Raw genomic sequence first — 13,220 nt, forward strand, 5'->3', positions numbered from 1 at the left:
GGCTGATGTCATCATATCCACTGCTCTTCCCGTTCTTCAACAGTTTACCAGTTCTGATTATTTCTTCCTCTGTCACTGGCTTAAAAAATAAAGAATGAGACAGTGGTTCTTGCAGATATCCATAAAAATCATCAGTTCTTCCACTGTCAATCTCACTAACTTTAGATCCAGTATGAATAAAAAAATCATTAAAACGTTCACAAATTACATTAGAATCTCTACAATGTTTACCATCAAATGTGATACCTTCACTTTGCACATTATTTTTCTTACCGAGTATAGAATTTATATGAAACCACATCTTTTTTGAATTATTTTTTACTGAGTCAAATTTACTAAAATAATAACTCCTTTTTGCTCTTCGCAAACAAGCTGTAACATGATTACGTAATTTCTTGTATTTTTCATATCTATATTCTGACGGGCATTGAAGATATTCTCTATAAACTTTGTTTTTCTTATTGATGATCTTTAAAATACGAGAGGTTACCCATGGTTTCCTACTTTTCTTACATTTCTTCACATGCTTAATAATTTTCGGCAAGTGTGTGTTATATAAACCTGTAAATATTGCACAAAATACATTATATGCTGCATCAGGATCATCTTCCTTATACACATCTGACCAATCTGTTGTTTTCAACCCTTCTATTAGCTCACCGATACTTGCCCTCGTTACATTCCTGTAACAAAAGGATATCTGCTCAACATTATCATCGCAGACAGCTTCATAAGAGAAATAGAATACAGGAAAATGATCTGATATTTCAGTCAAAAAAATACCACACAGATTACAGTATCCCACATCATTTGTATAGATGTTGTCGATAAGAGTGGCCGATAATGAATTCACCCTTGTGGGTTTGTCTATAGTTGAGCAAAACCCGAATGAAACAACTGTATTAACAAAATCAAATACCTGCGCATTGTCTTGTTTTTTCATCAAATCAATATTAGTATCTCCCATAAGGTACACTTTTTTACTCTTCCAATCCTCAGTGTTCAACAAGTTATCAAAGAAAGATGTAAATGCAGACACTGATGATTTGGGCTGTCGATACACAACTCCTACAATTATATCATTACGGGATTTACGTTCAATTTCTACAATCAGATAGTCAACACCTTCACATTCCTCATAATTATTCTTTAACGTAAAATTCAAGCTTTCATGTATAAACAAACCAACTCCACCACCACGGCCACTGGGTCTATCCACATGGACAAATTTGTAGCCATCAATCACAAATTCAGGACAATTATAGGCACGAAGATGATCACTGATACATGATTGTATGACGAAGATGATCACTGATACATGATTGTGTCAAACCGAACTACTCAAGGTGAAGAATATTGTACGTTTGAAAATATACACCTAACCCTAACCCTAACCCTAACCCTAACCCTAACCCTAACCCTATAACCCTAACCTAACCCTAACCCTAACCCTAACCCCATCCCGCTTGGTTGCTTAATTCCCTCAGAAAGGTCCACTATATCCGATTTTGAACCCCCCTCCATAAAAATCCTAGTTACGGGCCTGAAGCCGTGTTAAGATCCCCCCCCCCCCCCAAAAAAAAAAAAAAAAAAAAAAAAAAATTGCCGGACTCTGAGATTGCCGGATGAGATATTTTATGTTTTCCAGCAAAGCAGCATGGCTAAGAGTCTTGCCACTACTGTGGTCCAAGTCTTAGCCCTAAACATGGCAGGTCAACTGGTGTCAATTAGTGTGTATATATATGTGTGTGTGTGTGTGTGTGTATGTGTGTGTGTGTGTGTGTGTGTGTGTGTGTGCGTGTGTGTGTGTGTGTGTGTGTGTGTGTGTATGTGTTGTGTGTGCGTGCGTGTGTGTGTGTTTGTGTGTTGTGTGTGTGTAAGTGGGTATACTGTGTCTTTATACTTCAATGCTTCTCTCATTTCTTCAATGTTTTTTCCCTTCTTCATCTACTATATGTCCTACAGGTAAACACATGTTATATACGAGTAGGGCTGAGGCAACAAAGTAAAAATACAAATACAGCCTGTAGATTATGTTCATACATGTATATTATGTATTATGTATACATATATGTATATTATGTATACATGTATATTATGTTCATCAGGAAAAAGCTAACTTAAGAATGTGAGTAGCTGCCGCTGCTTGATCGGTAGGTTGCCTTATAATGTAAAGTGACGATGGCGTGAGAACATTATGTTATGTTCATCACTTTGAGGACTTTCACTTTCGAGCCTTTCGAAACCTCCGTGTAATTGGAATTGGTGCTAAAAGCATAAATGACGGATGTTGCTTCAGACCAATAGTCAGAAAGAGAAATTTCAAAAAAGATTAGCCTGATGTGTCGAAATAAAATTTTCTGATTTGGGGAAAATATCCGGCATCGAAATATTGCTCTATTTCATTTCGTTTCATTTCATTTCATTATATTTCATTGCGGACGAAAGTAGTACATTGTATATACAATATGACATTCGCATATAAACAAAGTAATGTACAATGTAACTTTTGCATTTTAAAAGAGATTTGAATGCACGTCATTTGTTTACAATAAGACGAAACTGACTTGATATGAAGACATGAACTTATATATGAATCGTAACAAAGAAAAAAAAAAGTCGGAAATGGAGGGGACTGAAACCAAAAAGCCTAGCTTGTAGACTGCCGCCCCTTCGTGAGTACTGAATTGTAGTACATGCAATAATCAAACGAAACGATAAGACATATTGCTTGGGAAACAGAACATAAAACAAATACGGGAAGAGGAAGAGGAAGACAGGGGAAGAAGAAAAGGAGGAAGAGTTCAAGGGTCGATGGCAAAGCACATGAGACTAGTCTCGCCGAGATATAGACTATTTGAATAATGTGTTTAAACGATTATGAAATAAATTACACAAAGTTAAAGACGTTAAAGCAAAGAAATACATTAGCGGCTTTCAAAAATACAAGCCCCCAATGATTTAAGAATTAACAAAAAAAAATATTTAATTCAATAAGTGAAGGTGTTAAATTCTAAAGCTTCCTTTATGCTGCATGCTATTTAGTGAATTTCAGAATTGAGGTCCGGCAAAAGAGAATATAAATATTTTTTTAATCGCCCTATAGGCAGTGGTAAATGAAATTCATTAGATTGTCTAGTGAGATTTGAATGTACAAATTGAATTCATATTTGTATGAATTCCAATTGGCTGGCTAATTCGAATCATCTGACATAGAGTGATCAGTAACTGAATTTGTATGATTTGTATCCTTTGTATGATACTCGTCAGAGAAATTCAACCAAAGGTACGCACATGAGCCCTGAACTCATTCCAAGTAAAACTAGAAATATCCATTGCATCGCATTGCGATTGTATCCCCCGGCACTAGAGAGGCCTGGGGCCTGTTTCACTAACATGGGAAATCGATCCAACCCAAGACCGATCCCAACTCTGGGATTGATACCAGCCTGGGAACGACTCTTGTGACGCGTTTCATCAAATCGATCTTTGGGTGGGAACGATAATTAATTGAGTTCGACTGATTTAATCATAGTGAACGAGGCTGTGATCGATAGTGAGAGCTAAAGGCGAGAGAAACATGGCAATGACAACCAAGCAGAAGGTACGGTAAAGAAACAATGAAATTAATATTTCGTGGTCAAATTTCATTTTCAGTACACAAATTTCATCTTAGAATGACATGTTTATTTTTATTTCCATGGCTGATGCCATTCCAAGTCTGTTCTTGGCAGTCATAAGGAAGCACTGCCCAACGATTTCTTTACTCTGTTCGTATTGAACATGTTAATCGCAACAATCGTGATTTGCTTAGTCCCATGTGTGTAATTACGCACACGTATGTCAGTCTACATCTACCACTGATACGGTAATCCACATCTAGCTCCATCCTTGCTTTATTCATGCATGTAGACTCACGACTGTAGACCTAGAATATATCTAACTGTTAGATTAGTTACAACTTGTCACTGATAAGATTTCGATTAAGTGAGCTTCGAATAACTTGTGAAATGTCAGCAATATCGCAGACGCCGCTAGCTAGGCGATCGCGTAGCTGTCTAGCTATAGAAAATTCAAATTTGAATTGAGGCTCCTCCGGACAGACGTCAGCTTTTTCTGCCTAGAAACTCTAGACCCTCTACCTAACATTGTTAGACCCCTAACCTGTTACTCTTCATCACAATCACAATTGAGTCTCTCTTGTCTAGACCTAGACTCTGTACTACTCAATTCGAGTGCAGTCTACACTTGACTACAGTGCAGTAGATTACATTATAGGCCTAGCCTAGACTAGGCCTAGGGCTAGATCTAACGTTACTACTACTTACTAGTAGGCATACTACTACTTCTAGTTAGCTAACGTCAGTATCATTAGATATCTAACGTTAGTCAGTAACACATAGATCTAACATTAGATTAGTCGAGAACTAGTAGATACACAGTAATGGCAACGTAGCATGCTGATTCTATTATAGACCTCTATATCTTTGTCTGATTTTGTTTTCGGTGCTAAGTACTCGGTATCCATGGTTGCATGTTTACTAGACTTAGAGCTCTATACGGATGTTATATCTCAAGTTCCACTACTGTTTTGTTGGAACAAGCCGTCCATACTTCGACTATAACACTGTCCTAAATTTGACAAGCGGGTATGTGGAAAGACCTAATTCCATGCTTTTACATGTGGTCATATTTTTTCGTTGAACTGCTGTGCATTTTTGTTGGGGGGGGGGGGTACAACAAATTGTACCAGACTACACCAAAGTTAATTCATATTACACCATAGCCTATTTCAATATATGCATCTCTCGATGTGTAGGTTACTTCAGGTAAGCGTAGGCAGCAGCGCAGCGTATGCTGCGGAGAGCGAGGTTTTTGCAGTAACCATGTGCAAGTCAATGTCAATATCAACAATTTCCTTTACCGAGTTGGTTCCAACTTACGTGAATGATTGGAAAAAATCTGGTAGTATTTCCTGCCATTTTCATACAATATGGTATTACAGTAAAATCAAAATATCTCTACCTGGGTATGAAAGTACAATGCACAAATGCAAGTCGGTGACACTTCCTTTTCCCGCTAGGTTGAGTAATGACAGACAAATTTGAGAAAAGAACTAGAGCTTGAGATATTTTACTTGTCATAGCATGTTTCTACAGACTTGTATAGTTAAACTTTGTAATCTGCTTTATTCTGTTATCAGCAGGGACTGGCTCTGAATGTGATGCACTCTTCTACACAGTGGACAAGAGGACTGTGCAAACCTTATGAGAGAGGTGAATTCCTGACCAGGCTTTGAGCTCATTGATTGACTGGAAAGATGTAAGTTTCATTTCTTAAAATTTTCTGAAAGCTCATTATTCAAATGGTTTTTCAATGTATTATTTATACCCAGTTTTAGAACGCAATCATACGATTGTGGGAGGGAAAAAATCATTTAATGGGGATTTGGTGGTAGTGGTACTTAGTATTTCTAATCACAATACCTATGTACATTTTTATCGTAACTATGACACCATGTACTTTGAATGCTTATTTTCCTGATACCAAGTGTGAAATTTCCTTGAATTCATATTTTTTCTAGCGTCTTAAATCTGCCTCCCTCAGAGAAATATAAATTCTTCTCTTTCTTCTTCTCTGTAAAGGATCGTCAGATACTTTTAGTTGGTATTATGTAATCCAGCATTGGCAAATCAAGATCAATAAAATGGTATGAGATATGACATGAATCCAAAATCATGAATGTACAGAAAGCTCTTTTAAAACCAAAGTTGTAAGTCAAATAATGGCCAATGCAAGTGTCGGTATGGAGACCAAAAAATGCAAGTAGTGTAATATTTAAATTTAAAGTTATCACCATTACCCATCATTTTTTTATTAAGTCCTGAGAGATTTGACTTCATTAATTGGCAGAGTGACATCTATTTGCAACATGACTTTGTCTTAAATTAAGTTAGATATCAAAATGAAAAATAGCATTACTCGGGCTAGAGATGTAATGTGATCTTTAGCTTCCATGTAATACAGACCCATGCTACCCCCACATGCCATGTCTTTTTTTTTTTTTTATTCGCAAAATAATCTTTTGCTTTTAAATGTGACCATCTTTGAGAGTCCATCAAGTTATGGTATGAGTCATTACAGAATTAATGTCATAAGAAAAAAAATCTTAACAGTAACAAAACCATTTTGTGGTTCAAGACGTCTTCAATGTTTCTCTTTTTATTTTATATGCTTTGTTTTACCTCAGGAAGGGACAGTTGCTGAGTTTTATTGGTCATGTGTCGTCAACATGGAGCATCTACAGTCACAGCCTTCGTCCTTTCTATTGGAGGATATGAAACCCTATTCCTTCTTATATGCAGCCGTGGAGAACAGCTAGGGGACTGTCTTGTCCAAGCATTGTAGCTACAGGTGATCTTGTCTTCAAGTTGAGCTTGCAAATCTGTTCAACTGAACCCTTATCTTTTCCAGCAACTTTGTGAATGACGTGTAATACATTCTGGGACCTGGGCGCCTTTGAATGTTTCTACACATAAATGGCGCTATGCTGTTTCCTCATCATCATGGTCATCTGTGTTCTAGATCTCGGCTTCTAGCCACATTACATGGCAGAGTCACCATTTTCTTTTAAGAGGGATTTGTGTATAAACTAGGGCCGAGCCAACAGTAATGTAACAATTTATTCATCATCTCCAATCTCCACATAACAAGTCCACACAAACATGACAAATACGACAACAGTTGATTCAGAGGTGATAAGGGAATAAAAGGTTACTTTTGATTTTGATCTCCCTGTGTAACAACAATGGTATTCTTTCAAAAGTCATTTAGCAAGAAAGTTTAGGCATTATTGTCTAAATATTTTACCCTAAATGTGTTAATAGTGTCATGAATATGCATTTGTACAAAGTGGGTGTGGCCTGTTCTGCCCATAGTGGAAGTCAAGATGGCTCGAAGCAGGGACCATGCCGTCTGAGGAGTCGAGGGAAGAATAAAGTTTTCATTACTTTTAAGTTTGATTAGTGGTGGTGATTTGTTTGGTGTCAGAATGTGTGACATGTTGCCCCACCAGGATTTCCCTCATTCCATAATACTGTAATAGGAAATACAAGAGTATGCTGTAAGCAGATTCCTGGAAACTTATACCTTTGGCTGGTGAATACTTTTACTTTGAAACCTCACTCTTTAACTTTTGACACGACATTGAATTTTATCTCATTGTGAACGTTTGTGAGCTTATAATTTTTTTTTTTTGTAATCAATTAGTGTCATATTACTGAGATAACCATCATATCATATGCATAATAAATAGCCACTTTGTTATGTATTTGTTTTATCTGACTAGATTCAAATAGAAACCATCTAAGGCAATGAGTAAGCCATTTTAGTCATACTCCTTGCTTGTTTCTTCATTTTTCTTTGTCTATGTAATTGTGTGTCAAAGTCGTTATAAATCTGTAGTCTCTTCCATCCCCCTCTAAAATCCAAGTATATCATAGTTCCTCTTTCTTGCTCAATTTCTCTTGAACCTATTTTTCTTATTGCTCTCTTCTTGCACTGCTATGATTCTCTCATTTTCATTCTCCCTGGTGTGCATAATATGCTACCTTTCTCTCCTTTCCATTCTCCTTGTCATGCATATATGCTACTTCACTCTTGACCTTTAACAATGAAAAAAAAAAACTTGTCTTGTGTTGGAGGCTTAAAAGAGGGAATGTCTGAATGGAGTTGTCTCATGTTGTAATGTGTACGTTTCTACCATGGATTTGATTTGAATTTGAATATTTTTTCAGTTGTAAGAGAAGAGAAAAGCTACTGTATGTAGAAGAAAGATGCATACTAGTATTAAAAGTTTCATTGGTGTTGATTTTCATATCTTATTCATTCATGACTTCAATTACCATTGTTTCTTCTATGTGATTTTAACACACCCAGATGTGAATGATTTGCCCTTCACGTGTGAACGTGATGTAGTGGTGTTGAAACCCAAGTAGAGGCTTTCAGATAATGAAGAGTGTGTATTCATTGCATTTTTTTTTTTTTATTCCGGTAGTATTTTGACATTGCACAATTAAATTCCATCAAATGTGAATATTTTTGTAACAGTTGACTTATTCAGAAGTGTCTCGAGAGCTGTAGTTGATTGATGTTGTTTTATCGAGTGCTATAGTTGATGGTTTTGTTGGCGCACAGTGAATTTTGTGTATCTATGTAAATAAATTATGGTTACATGTATACATATGGTTACATGTATACACTGTACATATGCTTACATGTATACATGTAACCATATGATATAGCGCACAGGTCCACCTTTCAGTGCTCATGGCGCTTTAAAGATGAAAAGATAGATATACACACACATTGTACATGTATGTTCAAACATGTCAACAAAGATGAAAATGGCAAACAAAAAACAAACATATGTATACCAAATAAAGAATACAATATTGTTCCAAATATTAATGACAGCAATTACAGTCCTCAGTGTGAGTGGAACAGATACGTTATATATATGTATTATGTATATATACATGTATTATGTGTGTATATATATATATATATATATATATATACATACATACATACATACTGCGATATTACGTGTTAGATTTTAAGCTTGACACCTACATAAAACAAAAAGAATGGGGAGGGGGCATTTTAACTTGACATCCAAGGAACGCCCCCCCCCCCCCCCCCCCCCCCCCCCGTTAGCGTCTTTCTTCAAACTTACATGACTGATGGCTCCTGGTGCAGACTGCTGTGGGTTTTTCTGTCTCTGTAGTATCATGGACTTCAGTTTCAGTTCTACTATGTACAGTTGATAGAGTGTCCGTTGTTCCGGAGCTCTCGGCCATGATGTCGGCAGGAAATGTCGTTACAGGTTCCTCGGTGAAAACTGATTAGGTGGAATCAAGATCAAACCTGACCTGACCTAACCTGGGTTGTATTATTTCACCTATTTTCGCAGTGAAGTTAGAAGTTTCCAAATACATCTGTGTACATCCGATAACACCTTATAACTTCAGAAAAAAAGCAAAACTAATATTCAATGACATCAGAGCGAGACAATCGCAATTTAATACTCGAATTCACTTCAGTTGTCATGTGGAGTAAAATTCGCCAGTTTTAACACCAGTTAAAGACATTTTTAGATATCCAACAATGGATAGTAGCTTTGCTTCTTTTCAGTCTACTAACGGCGGTTGGTTACTACCTGTTGCCATAGCAACTCTTATTTTATCCTAGGCACCATGCATACCGATCGAGGGGTTTGCTGGTTTTCTGACAGGTTTTTTCCGCTTTCTTTGAAATGCATAATAGGATTTATTTTCAAAGCACCCTCACTGAAATTTAAGCGACAGCATAACATTCGTTAAATCGTAATCATGACCACAGATGAATATGTAACATACGTTATTCTCGGGAGCAGCCCACAAGATATACAGTCTTTTTACGAGTCATACAGTTCATAGACCACGAGGTCAGCATCAAGTAAAATAGGCCGACGAGTATTATATACAGCCCTTGAGTTCGATACCGTGCAAAAGAGGCTAACGAGACGGACAAGACCCACGAGACCGATACGATGAACAGCGTTATTCAGACACCAATTAAGAGTACGTTATTGCATTGAGAAGAAGGAAGAAATATAAACTTCAATTTCTCAATTACGTCTGAACTGGTGTAATGAACTACCGTTCAAAACAAAACGAAAAATGATTTACACTGATTCCTTATTGTTGTACCATTTTGTGGCATATAGGCCTACCTCTTGCTTGGACAGAGACGTTTGTTGCACTGCCATATGTCGACGCTGTTGAATAATCGAAAATCTGACACATATATTGGCCAGCATGGTCGGGATTGACTTCATTAATATGACCAGGGAAAAGTTGTTAGTAATGTCGAACAAGCCGGCCTCGTATCCGTAGCCACTCTTCTCACTTGGATCGCCGTTCTGAGTGAGTATTACCAGATACTCATTAGAGGGGTCACAAACCTTTCTCCAGAGTACCACATACGTTTCCATTCCCTTTGCCTTGCACGGAATTACACCTTGTTCTCCTTCCACCACTTCTACGGACGTTAGATCGACGTCGTATCCGTAAGATTCTCTCATTTTACCTGAAAAAAAAGAAGGATGTCTATCTATTAACACATTCTGCCCATGATTAATCCTTTCAAAAGTAATTAGACTTGAAAGTGAAGAGTGAGTGAAGGATCTCAAAAAATAAAAGGGGACTCCAAGACATACCTGATCACGTTTTATGTTCTTGGTAGTCTACCGTTTGTTTATTCACAAGAGATGTGACCGCGCCATCAATGGCAAGTGTCATTTATTAGACATTCTAATAAATAATTGCAGTTGCTACACTGCGCAAAACACAACACATTGTACATACATCGGAACATTCAATGAATATTAATGGATATCGAATAATTTGATGAGTACCAATGTTATTTCATAAGGCATACGCGTTGCAATACATCAAATGACGACTGTAAGCAGTGTTGAGAAATAAGAACATATAATGGTCAAATATACCAATATTTAATCAATATCTCGATGTTTTAATAGTATGTTGAGCTGCTACTTTCTTTATCAGTTTGTCTGCTTCTCTGTTTTTACCGTAAATTTCTCTCCTTGATACGCACGGTTTTAATAGTGTATTAGTTACATAATTCCTGTAACCAGGACAGCTGGTAAACTATCAGTCATTACGTTTATAAGGACACCCTGATCGACTGTGCACTGCAGTTACCCTTGAGGTCAGAAAAGATTTCGAATCAGGATGGTATTTTCACAACAAAATAGAACGCACGAGGCAGTACCTCAATGGCAAACTACGTAAAGGACATATTAGGGTATTTTGTGTTTCTGATAGGAAATTAACTTTCAGTTTTTTTGTCTAAATTCCAGAGTACAACTAAGTTAATCCAATTAACTTCAAACTGTGACTCCAGGTGAAGTACAGTATAGGTCATTTTCAGCACGTATAATTGAAGTTACGATTACCAATGTGAGTGCTAGGTCTTACATTCCTTTTTGATATTGTTATTATTATCGTTATTTCACAACACGGCCAAAAATCATGAATTCAAGGCAAGGCTGGAGACAAACAAGACGTTGACGAAGCTAATGGTGTTTGCAGTCAAGACGACCAATAGTGCCAAGTTGATAAAGACATCAAAATCTGACGATTGACTAAATTGTCTCAGGTTTTCATCCGACTCGGCCTGCTTCAAAATAATGGTAAATATTAACTTTACGGCAATGAATAAGTAATACTGAATACGCGAAGTGGGAGGTGTCAGCATTAATTCGAAAAAAAAAACACTGTTTAGATCGATAAAACATGTCTCAGTTTACAATATTGGAAGGAATATGTATTTACATTTGAACATTGCCCAAAAGAAATGTTCTTGGTAAAGCAGCTTACCAAGCACCTTAGTAGCTTCCAAATAAGATGAAAGACATGCCACATTAAAAGAAAAGAGAAACATTGCATTGCAAGCGATTCAAGTCCTAATGATTTGCGCGTGCCAAAAGGGAGGGGGGGGGGGGGATTCCTGACCCTTGAATTTCCCGCCGTCCCTCGAAAGTATAAGGAGATGAGATATGCATTTATATATTATATCGAAATATGTACAAAATCTACGTTCTTTTATCGTATGCAGCCATGCCTGATTGTCAAGGAAAACGTAATAACGAATATAATAATTCTCATAACTCAAAAACTTCATTCTCATTGTTCTCTCAGAAAAGATTTTTTAGTCTCATCATAACCACGGGAATACAATACTCATGGTTTGTTTGGTAATCAATCATTGTTTTTGAATTTTTATTTGTTCAGAAAGTTCTTTACAACTGCTGTTTAGCTATGTATACGTTGTATAACTATAATTTATTTGTATACTTTTAAACAAAAAGAATATGAACTAATACATTTATTTATATTTTCGATAAAGATGAACCCTGTCTTTCAACCTGCGAAGGTCATTGTCTATACGCAATAAAACATTACTCTGGAGAATTAAAGTAGGTATATCCTACCTTGCGCAGCAAACGACAAAAAAAAAAAGAAAAAAAAAAGAATGAAAATTTTCACGCAATCCCGAATGCTTCTCCCAGGGCAGCTTTCAAGGAATGGAGGTGAAGCTGGAGATAGAACAACTACAGTCGACGGAAATGGGACTGACTCCTGTTAAGACAGCCAACATTGTCAGGCTGATGTTGACATCGATGCGAGCCCTGATGGTGATACTTAAGATTCTTCGAGAATATGCTGAACTTTATGCCCCCCAAAAGGAATTTTGATACCAACATCACAATCTCACGTGCCTGATAGCCTATAGATATTAATGCTTGCAAAGTTTAGCTAGAAGATTCATTTTGAAAGGATCGTTTCACCCCGAGTCTCACACAATCATATTACACTGTTATATTCGTTTAATGAAGAAGTGTAAGTATACATTCACAATAGTTTATTGCAGTGTCAATTACTAATCGAGAGGAGATGTTATTATGTAGCCTCATGCGACCCGGACAAGAGATAGTACGGGACTAATTGTGACCGTGCACCTCAAAACGAACATAAAGTCGCACACACTGATTTTGCGTGAGGACTGAAAATAAGTGAAATGGGTCAACCTAGCCAAACTTGACTTTTTCATATTTTCTGAAATAGCGGGTCTTCTTTTACATTATTCTAAAATTTGGTATAACAAAACGGGCAGGAAAGTGTGTTATTTTAGCAGTTTATCTCGAACATTTTTGGTAGAATAGTGTGATTAGGTGTGTCTTTAGAATCCCTTTTTCATTTCTGAAAAACCTTGTCCACACTCTTCACTTTCAATTCTAATAACTTTTGAAAGAATAATGCTACTGCTTTGAAAGTTGGCATTAATTATGTACAGAATGTGTTTATGAGGCATGCTTAATTTCATTTTAATCTGATAATCTCTTCATTGCTATTACTCTTGGTGGTTTACTTCCTGTTTTTTGTCCCATTCATTGCACAGCCAGCACGGTTTGGTAAAGATTAAGCGCTTGAATAGACACTGTACTTCACAGCCTCTTTTCTCAGTTCACACTTTTCCTGAGTTTGTGCCTTCTTTCCAATATTTAGATAGGTTAGAAGAGTCCATTTGATTTGAGTTATACATCATTTTAAAGCTTAAAGTCTGCTCTTTCAGAATATGGTCTTAACTAA

Source organism: Diadema antillarum, unplaced genomic scaffold (genome assembly GCF_040938485.1).
Source record: "Diadema antillarum isolate AM-2024a unplaced genomic scaffold, OU_Dant_1.0 seq00000643_RagTag, whole genome shotgun sequence".
Classification (NCBI taxonomy): Eukaryota; Metazoa; Echinodermata; class Echinoidea; order Diadematoida; family Diadematidae; genus Diadema; species Diadema antillarum.